At 39.3% G+C, this 14,293-nt stretch overlaps 3 long non-coding RNA genes across 4 annotated transcripts; 1 reads left to right on the forward strand and 2 right to left on the reverse strand.

Annotated features, from left to right (window-relative positions):
- Positions 1–107: 107 nt before the first annotated feature.
- LOC129769211 (uncharacterized) lies at positions 108–1,131 on the forward strand. The gene is made up of 3 exons (XR_008741838.1): positions 108–195; positions 255–692; positions 749–1,131. It is a non-coding gene; the product is annotated as an uncharacterized LOC129769211 (long non-coding RNA).
- A 437-nt stretch (positions 1,132–1,568) lies between these two features.
- LOC129768426 (uncharacterized) lies at positions 1,569–2,687 on the reverse strand. The gene is made up of 3 exons (XR_008741674.1): positions 2,540–2,687; positions 2,043–2,480; positions 1,569–1,986 (listed from the first exon to the last, which is right to left on the reverse strand). It is a non-coding gene; the product is annotated as an uncharacterized LOC129768426 (long non-coding RNA).
- A 767-nt stretch (positions 2,688–3,454) lies between these two features.
- LOC129768427 (uncharacterized) lies at positions 3,455–4,440 on the reverse strand. 2 transcript variants are annotated; one of them, XR_008741676.1, is made up of 3 exons: positions 4,373–4,440; positions 3,934–4,290; positions 3,455–3,877 (listed from the first exon to the last, which is right to left on the reverse strand). It is a non-coding gene; the product is annotated as an uncharacterized LOC129768427 (long non-coding RNA). The 2 variants fall into 2 exon arrangements; XR_008741675.1 differs by having other exon boundaries at positions 3,934–4,332; positions 4,373–4,399.
- Between the last annotated feature and the right edge of the window lie 9,853 nt (positions 4,441–14,293).

The following is a 14,293-nucleotide window of genomic DNA, read 5'->3' on the forward strand; positions in this document are numbered from 1 at the left end:
TTTTCATTTTAAAAGTGTATTCATTCCTTCTGCAAATTCATACTGTCATGCCTATTTCCCAATATCGTCAACGCGGATAGTTCGTTAGTCAAAAAAAACTGAATAATAAAACAAACCAAATGGCATCACTGGTGGTTCTTTTTTCCACTCCGCTAAACTGTCATCTCAAACAAAAACAAATGGATCATACAACTGGTGAGTATGAAATATATTTCGGCTTTTTAATTATTAATTATTTTATCTTGTCTTATCAGCTATGAATACATTCGACTCGTTTGCTTCCATCAATCGGTAAGTGAGAAAGATGATTTCTCCCATCACCACAGTGCGGATTTCCACTTCTATCACAGCAGCCAACAACATCCATTTTCCTGCAGCAGTAACCTCCAACCCCTGTTGGCAACGCCGGGGGACAGCATCAACAGCAGCAGCAGCAGAATTTGACCATGGTATGGTATTGCGAAGAACTTTCCCCATTAGAGGTTCCGTGCTTCGCGCACATTCAAAAATCCTCTTCAGACACGAAAACTCAACGACAAGGAGGTATTTATCAACTTGCTCAGCTGAATTACCACCCCGGAGGAACCCGAATGCACTGATTCCGTAGTATAGTAGAATGAAAATAGGCGAGGTAAGCGAACGTAATCGCATGAAATTTTAATTTTCGCATTTTTATCCGGATCATACAACTGGTGAGTAGGGAATTCATTTCTGCTTTTCACTTACTAATCATTTTATTTTGTTTCAGCTATGAATACATCCGACTCAATCAATCGGCGAGTGAGAAAGATGATTTCCCCCATCACCACATTGCTTATTTCCTCTTCTGTCACACCAGCCAACAGCATCAGCTTTCCCGCAGCAGTATCCTTTAAGTCCAGGGTGTTATTCCGGGGAACAGCATCAACAGCAACAGCAGCAGGACCTGGCCATCGATAGTATTTCGAGCAATTTTCCCCATCGGAGATCCCGTGCTTCACGCATATTGAAGAATCCTCCTCAGCCACATATCTGTGTCGTCAAGGGCAAGGAGGTATTCATCAATGTACTCAGTCGGATTTGAATCGTCAATCCAGACAACCCGGATGCACCGATTCCATTATATACCTTATTTTTATTATACATGGTTTTTTATTATTTTTCTTCAATAAAATGATTAAAAACGATCAATGTATTTCCTTTTCATTTTCAATAACAAACCAATCCAAACAAGCGGCAAGCAGTGCTGGAAGCAGCGCTGCAAGCAGGTCGACGCCTTGCACATGTTGGCGAAAAAGTGGCGTCAAGTTGTTCGATGAATGCATATGAAAGGTCGATAACTCGATTGCAAGGTGGCAGCATTTGAGGTCGATTGTTGACATTTCATCGACCCGATCTTGGCAGGCAAAACGGAATGTGGGCACCTTGCAATCGAGTTATCGACCTTTCATATGCATTCATCGAACAACTTGACGCCACTTTTTCGCCAACATGTGCAAGGCGTCGACCTGCTTGCAGCGCTGCTTCCAGCACTGCTTGCTGCTTGTTTGTATTGGTTTGTTATTGAAAATGAAAAGGAAATACATTGATCGATTTTAATCATTTTATTGAAAAAAAATAATAAAAATCCATGTATAATAAAAATAAGGTATATAATGGAATCGGTGCATCCGGGTTGTCTGGATTGACGATTCAAATCCGACTGAGTACATTGATGAATACCTCCTTGCCCTTGATGACACAGATATGTGGCTGAGAAGGATTCTTCAATGTGCGTGAAGCACGGGATCTCCGATGGGGAAAATTGCTCGAAATACTATCGATGGCCAGGTCCTGCTGCGGTTGCTGTTGATGCTGTTCCCCGGAATAGCACCCTGGACTTAAAGGATACTGCTGCGGGAAAGCTGACGCTGTTGGCTGGTGTGACAGAAGTGGAAATAAGCAATGTGGTGATAAGGGAAATCATCTTTCTCATTCGCCGATTGATTGAGTCGGATGTATTCATAGCTGAAACAAAATAAAATGATTAGTAAGTGAAAAGCAGAAATGAATTCCCTACTCACCAGTTGTATGATCCGGATAAAAATGCGAACATTAAAATATCATGCGAATACGTTCGCTTACCTCGCCTATTTTCATTCTAATATACAACGGAATCAGTGCATTCGGGTTCCTCCGGGGTGGTAATTCAGCTGAGCAAGTTGATAAATACCTCCTTGTCGTTGAGTTTTCGTGTCTGAAGAGGATTTTTGAATGTGCGCGAAGCACGGAACCTCTAATGGGGAAAGTTCTTCGCAATACCATACCATGGTCAAATTCTGCTGCTGCTGCTGTTGATGCTGTCCCCCGGCATTGCCAACAGGGGTTGGAGGTTACTGATGCAGGAAAACGGATGTTGTTGGCTGCTGTGATAGAAGTGGAAATCCGCACTGTGGTGATGGGAGAAATCATCTTTCTCACTTACCGATTGATGGAAGCAAACGAGTCGAATGTATTCATAGCTGATAAGACAAGATAAAATAATTAATAATTAAAAAGCCGAAATATATTTCATACTCACCAGTTGTATGATCCATTTGTTTTTGTTTGAGATGACAATTTAGCGGAGTGGAAAAAGAACCACCAGTGATGCCATTTGGTTTGTTTAATTATTCAGTATTTTCGACTAAAGAACTATCCGCGTTGACGATATTGGGGAATAGGCATGACAGTATGGATTTGCAGAAGGAATGAATACACTTTTAAAATGAAAATTATGAATGAACATGATTTTTCCTTAATCAAATTAGTACTCTATGTAAGTGAAAATCACTATTGCCTGCAAGTGGTGAAAAAACGTCATAAAAAATATGTTTTGAGATAATTTTATATTATAATGATAAGTTTTTTTGAGAATATCTGAACGTCTATAGAAAATAATTCAAATTAGGGTCATGACAACGTACTTTAAGTAGAAAAATTATGCCAAGAAAAAAATTTCATACAAATTTTAGCAAATATAAACTGATTCGGGCCGACTAATATGATAGAGAATAGTTTGCCTCATACAAACTAATGCCGTATCCAGATGTCGATACCTAATCGTCGTCATCGTGAATAGGTAACAGCGTTACGGTCGTTGTTAGGTCGATGTTTTTTTCGTCGATTGGATTGTGGGTAATTATTTCTCTCAGTGTGACGATTAATCGATTAATCGATTATTTGGATCGATTAATCGTATCGAATAAGAAACTGCTTAAAAGTATCCCACATTCCGTTTTGCCTGCCAAGATCGGGTCGATGAAATGTCAACAATCGACCTCAAATGCTGCCACCTTGCAATCGAGTTATCGACCTTTCATATGCATTCATCGAACAACTTGACGCCACTTTTTCGCCAACATGTGCAAGGCGTCGACCTGCTTGCAGCGCTGCTTCCAGCACTGCTTGCTGCTTGTTTGTATTGGTTTGTTATTGAAAATGAAAAGGAAATACATTGTTCGTTTTAATCATTTTATTGAAAAAGATAATAAAAATCCATGTATAATAAAAATAATAAAGTATATAATGGAATCGGTGCAGCCGGGTTGTCTGGATTGACGATTCAAATCCGACTGAGTACATTGATGAATACCTCCTTGCCCTTGATGACACAGATATGTGGCTGAGGAGGATTCTGCAATGTGCGAGAAGCACGGGATCTCCGATGGGGAAAATTGCTCGAAATACTATCGATGGCCAGGTCCTGATACTGTTGCTGTTGATGCTGTTCCCCGGAATAGCACCCTGGTCTTAAAGGATACTGCTGCGGGAAAGCTGATGCTGTTGGCTGGTGTGACAGAAGTGGAAATAAGCAATGTGATGATGAGGGAAATCATCTTTCTCACTCGCCGATTGATTGAGTCGGATGTATTCATAGCTGAAACAAAATAAAATGATTAGTAAGTGAAAAGCAGAAATGAATTCCCTACTCACCAGTTGTATGATCCGGATAAAAATGCGAACATTAAAATATCATGCGATTACGTTCGCTTACCTCGCCTGTTTTCATTCTACTATACAACGGAATCAGTGCATTCGGGTTCCTCCGGGGTGGTAATTCAGCTGAGCAAGTTGATAAATACCTCCTTGTCGTTGAGTTTTCGTGTCTGAAGAGGATTTTTGAATGTGCGCGATGCACGGAACCTCTAATGGGGAAAGTTCTTCGCAATACCATACCATGGTCAAATTCTGCTGCTGCTGCTGTTGATGCTGCAGGAAAACGGATGTTGTTGGACGCTGTGATAGAAGTGGAAATCCGCACTGTGGTGATGGGAGAAATCATCTTTCTCACTTACCGATTGATGGCAGCAAATGAGTCGAATGTATTCATAGCTGATAATAATTAAAAAGCCGAAATATATTTCATACTCACCAGTTGTATGATCCATTTGTTTTTGTTTGAGATGACAGTTTAGCGGAGTGGAAAAAAGAACCACCAGTGATGCCATTTGGTTTGTTTAATATTCAGTATTTTCGACTAACGAACTATCCGCGTTGGCGATATTGGGGAATAGGCATGACAGTATGGATTTGCAGAAGGAATGAATACACTTTTAAAATGAAAATTATGAATGAACATGATTTTTCCTTAATCAAATTAGTACTCTATGTAAGTGAAAATCACCAATGCCTGCAAGTGGTGAAAAAACGTCATAAAAAATATGTTTTGAGATAATTTTATATTATAATGACAAGTTTTTTTGAGAATATCTGAACGTCCATAGAAAATAATTCAAATTAGGGTCATGACAACGTACTTTAAGTAGAAAAAATTATGCCAAGAAACAAATTTCATACAAATTTTAGCAAATATAAACTGATTCGGGCCGACTAATATGATAGAGAATAGTTTGCCTCATACAAACTAATGCCGTATCCAGATGTCGATACCTAATCGTCGTCATCGTGAATAGGTAACAGCGTTACGGTCGTTGTTAGGTCGATGTTTTTTTCGTCGATTGGATTGTGGGATTCGATTAGTGGATGAACGATTAATTTCAAAAATCGGGGATCACTATTCTCAAAGCCCTGACTGAACATCTTTGAGTAATATTAAGATTGACTACATCCAAGCGATAACGGAGATCGTTTCATCCCAGGTCATGAGCATCCCTTCAAACTGTTAGCCTATATCTATCTATAGAAATAAAAATGGATAGCCAAATCTGTTCGTAAGCGGAAAACCCGAAGAAGCGATGGTCCGATTTTATTTTCCTTTATTTATTTATATTAGGCTGTCAAAAAAGTCCTGCGGTATTTCCGCGAGGTGTCGTTGTAAGCGCGTAGTTCTAGTTGTATTCATTGTATCGAGTCATACTATGGGTGCTCATACACTATTTGACCGAAGCCAAATATTTGACTCTTTTTGACAGATAAAATTTGGTCAACGTGTACTGATCAAATATTTTCTACACAAAACACGACAAGCAAATATTCGATTATTGGATGCCTAAAATATTTTTTCAGTCTGTTCTTCGAACCTGTCGGTACATGGTTAGGTTACCTTGAATATTTCAGTTGATTTTTTCCATGTTCGGTGTTTGATATTGTTTCTTCTTCTTCTTCAATGGCACTAACGTTCCTAGAGGAACTTCGCCGTCTCAACGTAGTATTACTTGCGCCATTTTTATTAGTACTTAGCTGAGATTTCTATGCCAAATAACACGCCTTGAATGCATTCTGAGTGGCAAGCTCTAGAGCCTAGAATACGCGTGATCACAGTGCAAGTCGGAGGAAATTTCTTTGACGAAAAATTCCCCCGACCAGAACGGGAATCGAACCCAAACACCCGGCATGTTAGTTATGACGCTAACCACTCGGCCACGGGAGTTGATATTGTTTACTACTGTTGAAAATTGAAGAGTGGCAAACAAAATAGTGTTTGTACAAACATCAAATCAAACCTTATCTGTCAAAAAATATCAAATATTTGACCTCCGGGCAAACAGTGTACGGCCACCTCATAGCTTGTTGGAAAGGTATTTTTGCGCGCTATAATATAGTCCTTGACAGTGTTTTGTTTGGTTAAGTCGTTCGTGAGTAATAGTGTCGCAAATATGGAGCAAAATGAAGAGAAAATCCGACATATTTTACAGTACTACTATGACAAAGGCAAAAATGCATCTCAAGCTGCCAATAAAATTTGTGCAGTTTATGGACCCGATACAGTTTCCATTTCCACCGCACAACGATGGTTTCAACGTTTTCGATCTGGTGTAGAGGTCGTCGAAGATGCACCACGCTCCGGAAGGCCTGTCGTCGAAAATTGCGACAAAATCGCTGAATTAGCCGAGAAAGACCGGCATAGTAGCAGCCGTAGCATCGGCCAAGAGCTGGGGATAAGTCATCAAACCGTTATTAACCCTTTGAAGAAGCTTGGATTCACAAAGAAGCTCGATGTATGGGTGCCACACACGTTGACGCAAAAAAAACATCTTTAACCGTATCGACGCATGTGAATCGCTGCTGAATCGCAACAAAATCGACCCGTTTCTGAAGCGGATGGTGACTGGCGATGAAAAGTGGGTCACTTACGACAACGTGAAGCGCAAACGGTCGTGGTCGAAGCCCGCTGAAGCGGCTCAGACGGTGGCCAAGCCCTCATTAACGGCCAGGAAGGTTCTGCTGTGTGTTTGGTGGGATTGTCAAGGAATAATCTATTATGAGCTGCTTCCCTATGGCCAAACGCTCAATTCGGACCTGTACTGCCAACAATTGGACCGCTTGAAGGTAGCACTCATGAAGAAGAGGCCATCTTTGATAAACAGAGGCCGCATTGTCTTCCATCAGGACAACGCCAGGCCACACACTTCTTTGGTGACGCGCCAGAAGCTCCGGGAGCTCGGATGGGAGGTTCTTTTGCATCCGCCGTATAGTCCGGACCTTGCACCAAGTGACTACCATCTGTTTTTGTCCATGGCGAACGAGATAGGTAGTCAGAAGTTAGCCACAAAAGAGGCCTGTGAAAATTGGCTATCCGAGTTTTTTGTCAATAAGGAAGCGAGCTTCTATAACAGGGCTTCTATAACAGGGGTATTATGAAGTTGGCATCTCGTTGGGAACAAGTCATCGAACAAAACGGCGCATATTTGACTTAAAACAGATGATTGTAACTAATTTTATGAACAAATGAAAATTCAAAAAAATACCGCAGGACTTTTTTGACAGCCTAATATTATTTACTAGTTGACCCGGCAAACTTCGTCCCGCCCAAAATTTGTTTTTTTGTTATCAATACATTCAAACATTCACATTTTCTTACTAAGCGCAAGTTCATGAGTATAATCGTCGTGTAGCGGGATAACCTATTACCATTATCCTTTCTCACTTGTCATAAAATCCCAACGATCCTATTCCCATAAACTCATTCCCACGCCATAAATTATCGTCATACATGTTTGTAGGCCAAATGCATTTTTATGTCACTAGCTCACAGCTGCATACGATAATATTAAATAACAACCACTCACCCTTGCAGCGTAACATTATGCAGAACTAACCCACTTCAACCAAGTGTGAAATGACAACACACAGAAACAACCACTACCCTTTTGTTCTCCGTTTTGACCCGTTCGAACCAATCGAACGCGCTCACATATTTCCTTGCTGGCTCCTCCTCCTCTAGAATAGAAGCTATCTTGTGTAGAGTTTTAGTTTAAGCATTATAAAAAGTACATGTCGAATGCAAGCGACGAGTCTTGCAATTATCTAGTTAAGCCAACGAAGCACGCGAGGAACTAAGAATATAGTGTTGATAAATAGATGGAAAGTGTCTGAGTTTCAACAATATCACAAGTGCCCGAAAAGGGATCTCATTGAGCCCCCACATGGCGACCGAGACTTTAGCCTGGATCTTCGGCTATGAGTGAAACCAAACAATTTTTTTTTGACGAAACAGTGAACGTTCAAAAATGGGCTTTTTCTCGGCAGACGAGATAGTGTCGAGCGCCCCAGTGTCGAGTTCACCGCAAACGATTGCTTTATGCATCCTTGCTGGTGCCGCGTTAGGTTACGGTGTTGTGCGGTTAATGCACACGTTTTATAAGAATCACTCGGAGAGAGTAGCCTCCCGAGCAGTGAGAGCGGCACAGCTCAACCAGGTATAAAGGGCAGAAGTGAACTAATTTTTTTTTTCAAAATTTGAACAAAGTGAACTAATCAACAAAGACGTGCCAACTAGACCAAAGTGAACTAATAAACGAAACTGTGCTAACCACCCATGTGAACGAACCAATAGAAACCCATTACACGAACTAGTGACCATTGGAAAAACTAAACATGTGGAACGAGAACAAGGCCCAGGCGGAGGCCCAAGCGGAACACATCTCATTAGTGGAAAAAATCGGATGGCGGCAATATAGGAAGCAACACCCGAAGCAGCCGAAAAGAGGTTTCAATATCAAAATTGAAGACATCCATGGAGCAACCATTTATGTGACCCCTAGCACAAAGCTCACCCGTACTGATACCGTAGTAGGATACCGCCGACAGAGATGGTAAGTCAATTATGAGATGTAAAATATGAAAAAAAAAATTTTGATTTAAAAATTGTTAATGAAAAAAAAAAAAAACCACAAAATGTTCATGTAAAATATGTGCTAAGCTGTAAGACTACTTATTGTAGACATCAATAAAATCAGAAATAAAAATTACGCCTTTAATTTAATGGCAAGTTTAATAGAAAACAAAATACAGAAACTACAAGTAATTGCAAAATCACTGCGATCCGAGCAAACTAAAAAGTTAAGAAAAGCTACATTGAGAACCAAGCTCGCAGAAGCTGAAAAATTAGCTGAAGATATTAAAACAATAGTAGACCCTCTCGTACACAATAAAGAGGCCGAAGAATTGTTATTGCTTGCCGAAAATGCTAACCTAATATATCAAGATATTAGAAATAAAATAAACATTATCATTAAACAAAAATCTTTCAAAGAAGTAGCTCTTGCGATATTGTTCGTTGTTGGAATACAAAAACCGAAAATGTCCAAATTCGATTACAAAGAGGCAGCCGCAATGGTGCCAATCTACGACGGCTCACCTGATGGACTCGATATGTTCATCAGTGCAGCCACACTATTAAATGAAATCTCCCCCTGCGCAAACAAAGCGTTGGTATATCAATTTCTACTGACCAGACTCGACAAAAAGGCTCGAAGAGCAATTAATAATAGCGTGGATATACCTTCACTGCTAACAAATTTAAAAACTACATGTATATCAAAGACTAGCGCCGACAGCATATTAGCGAAGTTGAAGTCTATAAAAAAACAGTCAGCAGACGAATTATGTAAGGAAGTTGAAGAGCTGACCGAACAACTCATCGATTTACACATCAAGGAAGAGACACCACCGCAACGAGCAGCAAAACTCGCTTGCCAAGCAGGAATCGATGCCCTCATTGAAGGCATTGATAAACCCGAATTAAAAACTATATTACGTGCGGGAACCTTCACCAGCATAGCTGACGCAGTGGAGAAGGTCAATAAATATAAATCGCTGACAACCAAATCAGCAAATGTGCTTATTTACAATCGCGGGCAGCGACAACCGCCCTACCCGCACCCTAACCGTTTCAACCAGAACAATCGTAGTAGAAATTTTAATAACTATAGAGGAAGAGGTGGTAGATTCAATAATCAACCTCAACAAAACCAAAATTTTAACCAAAATCGCCAATATCATCAACAGAATTTCCCTAACCAAAACAGAAACTTTAGAGGCAATGGCAGCCAAAACTATTACAACAGACCGCAACATTTCATTAGAATTGCGGAAAACTCCGAAAACCCGGCTGCGAACCTCCGCGCGTTGTCGGACGAAGAACAGGAGGAAAACCGAAATCAACATCAAATATTTTCAACCTAAATATTACTTGTTCAATGTTTGTTATAGTTAAATTAAGCATGTGCGAACAACCATGCGTTCTTATTCTTGATACAGGGGCAGATATATCAATCCTGAAGGAAAATTTAATCAAATGCACCCAAAAAATTAACAAAAATAATACATGCATAATAAACGGCGTGACCGAAGGCAAACTTGAAACAATAGGTAGTACCAACACTAGTCTACTTATAGAAAATAATAAAATTCCACACCAATTCCATTTGGTGAATAAACAATTCCCAATTACAGCTGACGGCATTCTAGGAAAAGACTTTTTAACAAAATATGAATGTAATCTGTGTTTGAAGACATGGTTACTATCCTTTTTCTTCAATGAGACTAATCTAGAAGTACCGATCCATGACACATGGGACGATCATCTAGTCATCCCCCCCAGATGCCAGATTATCAAAGAAATAAAGATTCCACATATAAAAGAAGACACTGTCATAATTTCTCAAGAAATCAAACCTGGAGTATTTTGCGCAAATTCCATAGTTAACTCTAAAACACAATTCGTTAAAATCATTAATACCAATGTAATTTCGTGTTTACTTCATGAATGACTAGCTCATTCAGCAGGGTCGTTACCCCAACGCTCACTGTCAACTACTAGACGTCAGTTGGGAGCTGAGGGGAATTCTCTCTTGCGTTCTACACACGTCCACAATGGTTAGGGTCCTCAACCACGTTCTAACTTCACCTCAAAGGCTGAGATGGTCCCTTTTTCCACCAAACTATATGGGGCGAGGCTTGGTAACCCCTTTCGAGTTCGATCACGATGTAAGAAAAAGATTTTATAGAAGAAGAACCATTCCAAGAAGAATATATGTTTTATTATAAGTGTTTGGTATGTGTATTTACTCCTTATTTTCCTACTTCCTCTTTACTATTCTAACCTACTTGTGACGTCACATTTTTATGTAATAGTTTTGCTGCGCAATTTTGAGCAATGTGGTTCGGGTTCGGCGAATTCCTTGTTGGTTTCTGGGTTAGCCTTTTCCATCCACGTGTGTGCTGTGTTTGGCGGTAATGTTCTCTAACTTTTGTCTATTCGTCCGCCATGTGCTAGATTAAGCGTAATGAGGAAAAAAAAAGGTCCACTGTGCAGACCTACACAGTTCAGGTTATAATATACCAACCATCGCTCATTAACCGCATGCTCGTTATGTGCTTTTCTTACCTTTTTCTCTCCCTATCTATTTTTCTTTAACTTTCAGGTTTTCAGGTCAGGTTACATTGGTAAGTATAATTTGGTTTTTCTTTTTTTTTCTGTTTTCAGGTATCTGGAGCTAATATGGTCATATCGGTAAGTATTTTCTTTTCAACAATACACAAAACATAATTTCCACAGCTATTACACCTAGAACAAAACTTCTTCTATTAAACTAAGTACTACAAAAAAGACAAAGAGATATTACAATTTAAACTAGACACGACGCGCACTACTACTCCCGATTCTAGCTCTAGGCGGAAAGACCGGATATCGCAATCTGCCGAGTTCGTCTCTTTATTAGAATCCGCAGGAAAACCCCAACTCCGACAATCGGGTTTTGACACATGCTGATGGTTGAGAACCCTGCTCATAAAGCATTGTGAGTGAACACACGAAAGTTAGAAGAAACAATAGCTCAAACCAGTTGAGCTTTTCGTAGCCAATGAGCAGGGGCCTGACATGCTGATGAGTTTTTATTTATTTACAGTATGGTGTGTGGTCTCTGTAGTGTATCTGTAGTGTTTATTTGGAATATTATGAAACCGATCGGTTACACCAATACGTCTGAAATACTCCTACCCAAAAATTTCAAGCCACTAACCCAACCGTTAACACATTTTACAATCAACCACAACACAACTAACAACCCTAATCGTATACCAAAATTAATTGAAGAATTAAATCTAACTAATACTCCCCGTGAAGCCCAACACAAACTGATAAATCTCTGCAGAAACTATAATGAAATATTCGCTTTAAAAGATGACTTCTTAACTACCAACAATTTTTATAAACCAAACATTCAACTCAACGACAAAAACCCCGTTTACATTACTGTTCATTGATTGATCTTCTAATAGAACCCGTTGAGTTTACCTTTTACTAAAAAATTCCTAGTACTTCTACCAAAATATACAAAAATGCTTGATACAGAAAATATGATAGAATAAAGACAGACCTCTCTCCTCTTTTCCCCTTAGAGAGGGGGAGGAGTATCTATTCACCATATAAACGTTTCGTGCCCCCTAAAATACCCCCCCCCCTAAGAGACTGAGTGTTTAACTACCATAGAAACATTTATTGCACCCTAAAACGTCCAAATGCCAAATTTCGTTTCATTTGCTTGATTAATTCTCGAGTGATGCAGAAATTTGTGTTTCATTTGTATGGTAGCCCCCCTTTAGAGAGGGGGAAAGGGTCTCAAACTATCACGAAAACCTTCCCCAATTTTCAGGTCGATCGGTTCAGTAGTTTCCGAGTCCATAAGAATCAGACAGACAGACAGACAGACAGAAATCCATTTTATATATATATATATATATATATATATATATATATAGATTATTCTTTTTTCTTCTTTATTTTGTTGTATTCGTCTCTTCCCGTAGATCAATATAGTGGAGAGCAAAATCGGAAAATTTTCGGAAAACTCTGAAGGAATGTCGGAAAATTTGGAAAATTGGATTCCCATATGACCGAAAATTACATCATGATATGCGTTGTTTGGCCATTCGATATTTGCGCTAGCGAAGTTGATCTTTGTTCGAATGTGGAAATGGATTTTCAGGCAAAACAACGCATTCCTATATCTTGTATCTATCTATATAAAAAAAAATGCTAAAAATTGAAGCCCAAATGTGTTGCTAATCGCAAAATTCGATGAAGGAAAGGTCCCTTTTGAACCAAAAAATTCAAAAATTTTGGGCGGGACGAAGTTCGCCGGGTCAGCTAGTATATATATATATATATATATATATATATATATATATATACAGCCATTCCATGTGTTCTCAAGGGTAAAAATGATTTTTCGGACTACCGGTTAACTTTGAAAAATCATATCTCAATAACATAGAAAATAGCATCTCTGAAATCGAGATATGTTATGTAAAACAGCCTCATCTTTCAAGAAAAATATAAAAAATATAGCCCCCTCTAGTCTAAAAACATGAATGCAATAAAAAAACAAATACAATCGAATAATAAAAAACAAATACAAGCGATGTACAAAATATTAATGAATCTATGAAAATTAACGTTAAAACATTTCTACAGATCCGCACACTTTTACAGACATTTCCACATTTTTAACAGACTTTCACATATTTTTACAAACTTTTTTTAAAAAATCATCTGGCAACTCTTTGTTCCACTTTTTATCGAATATTTTCAAATCGCAGGAGTAAACATTTACGTGACTGTGACTTCGTTTGTTTTTATTATTTGTTTCATTAAAAATGCTCAGTGAAAGGCTGCTTGAATACGAGTGAAAATGTTCGCGTTAGCCTTTATCGTATACCCTCGGAAACATATTTACCTGAGACGAGACATGACAATAGGGGGCCGATTCCGGACCACCTCTTCTGTCAAAATCGGTAATTGGCACTGTTAATAACGCAACAAAGGAAGCCTCATATCAACAGTCTCGCTGTGAACAGCCCAACTGTAAACATTCGAACAATAGCAATATTCTTACGCCGGAAAAAAGTGACATGTGTTGTGCATCGATAGAATAGGAATTCTCTTGTGCCTAAACGGCTACTGTGTTATACAATCGCTGAAGAAAATTTGAAGCAGGGTTTTCCAACTTTAAATTCCGAAAGTAAATTGAAATAAAACACACTTAGAATTCGAATTTCGATGAAACTTTTATTTCAAATTAATGTTTGGATTATGTCATTATGTGTGAAATACAACATCATTCAAATGTCCACCTAGGGCTTCCTCGCACACCTTGATCCGAAACAGGTAATTTTCGATGACTTTTCGGCATATATGGGGTGGTATCTCGGTCATAACTTCAAGAATGTTGTCTTTCAAATGTTCAAGAGTTTACGGAGAGTTGGCATAGACACGGTCTTTCGCATAACCCCACAAAAAAAAGTCTAGCGGGTTCAAATCGCATGATCTGGACGGCCAATTGGCATCACCAAAACGCTAAATTATGCGTCCCTCAAATTTCGTTCGCAATATGGCCATGTTCGGTCGTGTTGTGCGGCACGTGGCCCCCGTCCTGCTGAAACCACATGTCATCCGTGTCCATATCTTCAATTTGTGGCAAAAAAAATCGGTTAACATGCGGCCATAGCGCTCACCATCACAGTTACCGTCTCGCCGTCCTCATTTTCAAAGAAATACCGCCCGATGACTCCACCAGACCATAATGCGCACCAAACAGTGACTTTTGGC

The sequence above is a fragment of the Toxorhynchites rutilus genome, chromosome 2, assembly GCF_029784135.1.
Source record: "Toxorhynchites rutilus septentrionalis strain SRP chromosome 2, ASM2978413v1, whole genome shotgun sequence".
Taxonomy (NCBI): Eukaryota; Metazoa; Arthropoda; class Insecta; order Diptera; family Culicidae; genus Toxorhynchites; species Toxorhynchites rutilus.